This window comes from Schistocerca nitens, chromosome 9 (genome assembly GCF_023898315.1).
Source record: "Schistocerca nitens isolate TAMUIC-IGC-003100 chromosome 9, iqSchNite1.1, whole genome shotgun sequence".
Taxonomy (NCBI): domain Eukaryota; kingdom Metazoa; phylum Arthropoda; class Insecta; order Orthoptera; family Acrididae; genus Schistocerca; species Schistocerca nitens.
Window position 1 is genome coordinate 329,203,567 of NC_064622.1, and position 7,676 is coordinate 329,211,242.

General features: G+C 41.0%; 1 pseudogene; it reads left to right on the plus strand.

Moving 5' to 3' along the window:
• The first annotated feature begins 232 nt into the window (after window positions 1-232).
• On the plus strand, window positions 233-350 carry LOC126204504 (5S ribosomal RNA; annotated as a pseudogene).
• Window positions 351-7,676: the final 7,326 nt, after the last annotated feature.

The window sequence follows — 7,676 nt, forward strand, 5'->3', positions numbered from 1 at the left end:
TGACAGAGGAATACACTTACTGGTACTGTTCCTGATAAGACTGTGTCGTAGGTAATTTTCAGGAGTGGTACTATGGACCAAACCAAGAAAAAAATGACCAGTAAATATGGACAGTTGTTCAATAGATGTGTTTCACAGCAGCGAAGGTAGAGAAGTGCTCATAGCTCTTAAGGGATGCATTTTAGTGTCCATGTTTACTAGACTTTTTTTCTTGCCTTAGTCCATACTTCCTGGCAACGGCCTTGCCGCAGTGGAGACACCGGTTCCCGTCAGATCACCGAAGTTAAGCGCTGTCGGGCGTAGCCGGCACTTGGATGGGTGACCATCCGGGCCGCCATGCGCTGTTGCCATTTTTCGGGGTGCACTCAGCCTCATGATGCCAATTGAGGAGCTACTCGACCGAATAGTAGCGGCTCCGGTCAAAGAAAACCATCATAACGACCGGGAGAGCGGTGTGCTGACCACACGCCCCTCCTATCCGTATCCTCATCTGAGGATGAGACGGCGGTCGGATGGTCCCGATGGGCCACTTGTGGCCTGAAGACGGAGTGCTTAGTCCATACTTCCACATCTGAAACTTTCCTACCCCACAATTTTAGCAACAACTGTACCGGTAGATATATTCCAGTGACAGTGGTACGAGAACGATTTTCGCTTGTAGCTTTCGACTCTGTTGTTTCTGGACCGGAGTCCCTCACCTCAAACTGATACATTTATCCTTCTTCATCACCCATGAAAGTTTGTAACATAATGACTGTATTACCCCGTATTAGCGTGCCTATAAAAAGTTTTCTTCCTGCCGACTATAAGGAGGTCTTCACTTTTTCATTGCCTCTGCATCTTCACGTCTATACATAAGATCGACATCTGTACCTCTGCGGAAAAGTTGTGTACTTGTGTCCTGTCGCCTCCTGATTCCGAGAGTCTGTGGACATTTCACAATGGATTTTTAATTTTTTTCAGATTTTCGGACAGATCTATAATATTCTCGTGTGACGTACAACATCTCAAACAGTTAAAATAATAATGATTGTTTAGGGACACTGCAACCGACCAGAAATACTCCCGAGAAACTTTATTTTACTGACATGGTCGGTTTCGAACCAATGTGCCCATCCTCATAGACCTACACTTGTTTTAATGCCTTTTCAGAATCTTCGAAAGCTTGTTATTTGTAATGGTGAAGAATATTTATCTGCCAACGGCCTTGGCACAGTGATAACACCTATTTCCGTCAGATCATCGAAGTTATGCGCTGTCGGGCGTGACTAGCACTTGGGTCGGTCACCGTCCGAGTGTGCCGAGCGCTGTTGGTTAAAATTTTTTCAATCAGTGTCGACTTGCCTATATTTGTGTCACCAAACAAATACAATTGTGGCTTCCTCACCTTCGAGCACTGAAAGGACGCATTGTACCACGCTACGACTTCTTTAGCCCAACCGGAATTCAACAAATCACAGTGCGATAACTCAGGACGTTCCTTTAGATTTTGATGAAACGCTTCCCTATACTTCTCAATAAACTTCGCACGAGACCAATGACTAACCAAATACAGGTCGATATAATCGAACTTCTTCGCACGTTTGGCCCACCTACGTAAACGAACATTAAATGACATAGCAGACTCATTACAATTTGTAAAAGGTTCAGCATCACACTTGGTAAAATATATTAATGCTGTCTTCCTACTCCTACATGATTGAACATCGAATACACCTACAATAAGAGCAAACATCCATTCCAACTTAGTCCTAATGTCGGACAGTAAATATATTTGATGTTTTAAAATATGCATTTAAATGCGTTTTCTCACCTTTAGCAAATTTCTCTTCACACATACAACACAAGGTAATGTTGGGGTTGGAAGACTAACTTTGGATAGTAGTGCTAATAAGAAATTTTTTGACGAACAAGGTGCTATGTCCAGTCACGGAATAATCGATGCGATATTCCTTGATGGAACGGTGTCCACCGAATGCTACGCGAAGGTTTTGGAAAATGATTTCATCTCCATTTCCAAAGTGACCCTGATTTCGACAAGATGTGGTTTATCCAAGACGGAGCTATATCCCATCGACGCAGGAGAGTGTTTGATGTCCTGGTGGAGAACTCTGGGGACAGCGTCCTGGACCTGGGGCATCCAGAGACCACTGGCATGGGCCTCGATTGGCCGCAATATTCTCCGGATCTGAATACATGCGTCTACTTTTCGTGGGGCTATAGTAAAGACAAGGTCTGCAGCAAAGGGCCTAAAACCATTGATGAGGTGACAACAGCCATTCAGTAGGTCACCGACAGCATCGATATTCCACTTCACTGGGTCATGCAGAATTTCGCTGTTCCTCTGCGCCACATCATCGCCAATTACGGCAGGCGTATCGAACATGTCATAACCTATCATAACCTAAATCCAAATATCTGTAGTGACGTTTACATGTTGAATAAAGTGTGTGCACGCCGTAGTTTGTAACTAATTTACGTCTTTCCATATAGTTCAACAATGCTTCCACATAAGTATATACTGATTTTGATGTTGTTGTTGTCTTCAGTTCAGAGACTGCTTTGTTACTGATCCTATGTAAACATCTTCATCTCGAGATCCTCCTGCTTATTGTATCTATCTCTTGCTCTCCACCTACAATTTTACCCCTAACACTTCACTCCAGTACTAAATTGGCAATCCCTTGATGTCTCAGAATGTGTCTTGCCAATCGATCCCTTCTTTTAATTAGGTTGTGCCACAAATTTCTTTTCTTCCCAATTCTATTCCATACTTCTTCATTAGTTACATGAGCTACCCACCTAATCTTCAGAATTCTTCTGAGCACCACATTTCAAAAGCTTCCATTCTCTTCTTGTCTGGTTTATCGTCCACTCTTCACTTCTGTACGAGGCTACACTCTTGACGAATATTTTCAGAAAAGACTTCCTGAAACTTAAATCTATATTCGATGTTAACACATTTCTTCTCTTTAGAAACGCTTTTCTTGCCACTGTCAGTCTACATTTTATACACTCTCTACTACGGCCAACATCACTTTACGGCCCAAATAGCAAAACTCATCTGCTGATTTTAGTGTCTCGTTCCTTAATCTAATTCCCTCAGCATCACCTGATTTAATTCGACTGGGCGTCCTTCGTTTTGATTTTGTTGATGTTGGTCTTTAATCCTGCTTTCAAGGTACTGTCCATTCCATTCAACTGCTCATCCAAGTCCTTTGCTATCTCCGAGAGGAATACATTTTCATCGGCAAATCTCAAAATTTTTATTTCTTGTCTGCGATTTTTAATTCCTTCTGCAATTGTTTTTTGGTTTCCTTTACTGCTTGTTCAACGTACGGCTTAAATAACATCGGGGATATGCTACAACACTTTCTCACTTTGTTCTCAACCAATGTTTCCATTTCAAGTTCCTCGGCTCTTATAACTGCCGTCTGGTATCTGTACAAGTTGTTAATAGCCTTTCGCTTCCTTTGTTTTTGCGTCTATTGCCTTCAGGAATTCGAAGAGTGTGTTTAAATCAACATTGTCAAACACTTTCTCTATTTCTACAAATTCTATAAACATAGTTTAGCCTTTCCTTAACCTACCTTCTGAGAGAAGCCGTAGGATCAGTATTGCCTCGCGTGTTCCTTCATTTATCCGGAATCAAAACTGATCTTCCTCGAGATCGGCCTGTACCAGTTTTACCATTATTCTCTAAGGAACTCACGGTAGTATTTCGCAGCCATGACTTAATATTCACACCTGTCAGCACGTACTTTCATTGGAAGTGGAATTATTACAGTCTCGTTCGTCTGTCTCATACACCTTGCACACCACGTGGGATAATTTTGTCATGACTGGCTCTCCCAAGGATATCAGTAGTTCTGACGGAATGTCGTCTGCTCCGGGGGCCTCTTTTCTATTTAGGTCTTTCAGTACTCTGTTAAATTCTTCTCACAGCATCAAAGCTCCCATCTCATCATATCTTCTTCCTCATCCCGTTCTATAATATTGCCCTCAAGTTCATTTTCCTTGTATAGCTCCAGACTAATGACCAACACTCAAGAGTTGGTCAAACAAGAGCGTTGTTAAGTCCCTTCTCTCGTAGATAAACTGCGTTTCCTTAAGATTCCTCCAATGAATCTCAGCCTGGCATCTGCTTTTCCTACAATATGTGTTATGTGATAATTCCGATTTAGGTTCCGACGCGCAAGTCACCCAGTGTGGCGTCGAATGCAGTAAGTAGTTGCCCTCGACGGCCGAACTTCCCGGAATGGGGGACACCCGGCCCACAAGGTCATGCGCTCACTTCCATTTCCGATTTAGGTCGCTCCAAATGGATACTCCAAGATATTATACGGTTGTTGCTGTTCCTAGTGATCTGTCGCCAAAAGTGTAATGGTACTGTACTGTGTCTCTCCTTCTACTTATGCACAGTATGTTACATTTATTTACGTTCAGGATCAACTACCAGTCTCTGCACCAATAATCGATTGTCTATAGATTTCTGGTATTGCTACTTTCTTATGGACAACCGTATCCCCTACGAACAACATTATGCGTCTTCCGACGATATCCACTACATAATTTACATACAGAGGCTCGACAAAAACATAGAAACACCAAAGACACACCACATTACCTTGCCTAACACGATGTACGAAAACCGTATATAGTCTTTTCACCCTTCAGATTTCCCTATTTTGCTTAGTACTGGTTTTCCGTTTGAGACTTTGATATTCATGAAGCTGCTTTTCTTTTCCCCAAGGTCTTTTTAACCTTCCCATAGGCGGTATCTATCTTTTCCGTAGTAATATAATCTTCTGTATCGATGCATTCGTCCTCTTGTCATTTCTGATTAGCCTTTCTGCACTACCTTTCGCCTGCTTCTTTTGCTGCATTTTTTTTTTAATTTTCTCCTTTCACCAATTAAATTCAATATCTTCTGTGACATGTAAGGTTTTCTTTTACGCATTGCGTTTTTACTTATTTGATTCTCTACTGCCTTTACTATGTCATCTGCCAAAGCTACCTTTTCGTCTTTTGCTGTATTCCTTTCCCTGTTGTAGTCAACCGTTGCCTAATGCTTCTTCTTAAAGTCTCAACAACCTCTGCTTCTTGAAACTTAGCCAAGCCCCATCTCTTCAATTTCCTACCATTTTACAATTTACTCATTTATAATTTATACTTCATAAGAAATAAATTCTGACGAGAATCCACATCTGCCCCTGGAAATGTTTTATAGTTTGAAATGTGGTTCCTAAGTATCTATCATTGTATAATCAACCTGAAACTACCTGGTGTCTCCATGTCTCTTTCGCGTATACAGCCTTCTTTCATGAATCGTAAACCAAGTGTTAGCGGTGATTAAATTATGTTCTGTGCAATATTCTACCATGCTGCTTCCTGTCTCATTCCTTTTCCTCAGTCCATATTCTTCTACTATTTTTCTTTTTCTTCCTTTCTCTATTTCTTTTGTCCAATCATAAATTTCTTCAATCTCTCCATGATCTTGGAGGTAGTTGGCATATAAACCTGTACTACTGGTTGGTGTTGCCTTCTTGGCTACCTTCGCTACGATAATATATAAATTAGCATTAACCTGAAACGGTACTAACTGTATAAATATTCTTATGCAGTACAAGAGTAGAAGACATGCGGCTTATGATTCTGACGCTGTATTAAAAGTACAGGCCTCTGAGGATGGGCATAATAGTCCGAAACGGGCTGTAGTAATAAAAAATGTTCCTTAAAAGTATGTGAAGTTGGTAGTGATCTTCCTCAATAGTCTTTAATTGAATAACAGTCGCGGAGTTCAAAATCCAGCATGGATGAAATAACACTTGAAGTATTTTCATTGATGTGTAACTAACTATATGCACAATAACTAAGTTCTGTTCTTTCAGGGCACTTTACTTCGAACTCTTTTTTAGAGTAAAATACTAAATTTAGAAGGATGTAATACATAAAAATAGAAAAAAAACTGGATCAGTTTGAGTGGCGAACGCAAATGACGGCAAGGAAGAAGATGAACACATGTTTGCAAAGAAGGAAATAGCACTGAGGACAAAAGTAAAAGATGGGAATCGATCCTTAGCCCCTCAGTATGAAAACAACAAACTATGTGGAAAAAATTGCGTTTTGCCTAACGATTATTTGTGGTATCAAGAGTAAAGACAAAACCGGAAAAGTAGAGTTTTGGATGCAAATTATCACAAAGAGAGAAGATGAAAACATGTTTGCAAAGACGAAAATAACACAGAGCGAAGAATTAAAAATTCGGATATGGTCCTAATCACTCAGTATGAAAATAAAAAAAGTCTTAGAAAAATCATATTGTATCTGACGATTACTTAAGATGTCAAGATTTACACCTCTGACGTCCGTCTGCTGCAGGATCCAAGAGCATTTTATGAGCTCATTATGACGTTCCTGGAGAAAAACAAGCTTCTCTCAAAGGCTCAGCTCTGTTGTTAGGAAAAACCGCATTTGTGAAACACATTTTACTTGATTCATATACGACATCTTACAACCGGTAGATGCAGTTGAACAGGTAGATTCTGTCTTCCTAAATTTCCGAAAGGCATTTCTAATTGTGCCACATTGTCTACTATTAAACAAGTTACCATTTAACTGGCTTGGGGAATATTTGACTAACGGAACCCAGTAAGCTATACTAGACGGCGAATGTTTTAAAGAAACGGAAGTATCATCGGCTGTGCCTCAAGGAATAGTAATAAGATTTCTAATGTTTTCGTTATTGATAAAGATTTATCACACATGATCGGTAGTTTACTCACGAAAGTTTAATCGCCAAACTACGGCAACACTTGGACAAAGGTTCCACTTAGCGTCGTGAATAGCAGCTCCCTTTAATTGTTAATAAATGTAAAATAAACTAAATATAACAAATAGAAAGAACCGGATAGTATCTGATTAGCAGAGCTGCCGTTTTTCCGGCCGTTGTGACCGAGCGGTTCTAGGCGCTTCAGTCCGGAACCGCGCTGCTGCTACGGTCGCAGGTTCGAATCCTGCCTCGGGTAGTAATGTTCTTAGGTTGGTTAGGTTTAAGTAGTTCTAAGTCTAGGGGACTGATGACCTCAGATGTTAAGTCCCATAGTGCTCAGAGCCATTTGAACCATTTTTTATAATTAAATGTAACATACAGCGTGTACGTAAAAGACGAGATATACTACCGTGTCATTACACTTTTGGCGATAAATTACTGAAAACACCAACTGCCATATAACAGCTTGGAGTAATCATTCGGAGCGACGTTAACTGGAATGATCACATAATACACAATGCAGGAAAATCAGATGCCAGGCTGAGATTCATTGGAAGAATCTTAAGAAAATTAATTTCGTCCATGAAAGAAATGACTTATAACACGCTATTCGACCGTCTCTTGAGTATCGGCCATCAGTCTTGTATCCTTACCAGGTAGGATTAATAGACGAAATAGAGAAGCGCCAGTGAAGATCGGCGCGTTTCCTCACGGGATCGTTTACTGAGGGCGAGAGTGTTGTGGAGGCAACTAACAAACTCTAGTGGCAGACACTACATGAGATGCTTGAACATCACAAAAAGGTTTGCTATTGAAAGTCCGGGTGTGGGGGGGGGGGGGGGGGGGACGACGACGACGACGACGACGACCTTCCGAGAAGAGTCGGATGATATGTTACTTCTTC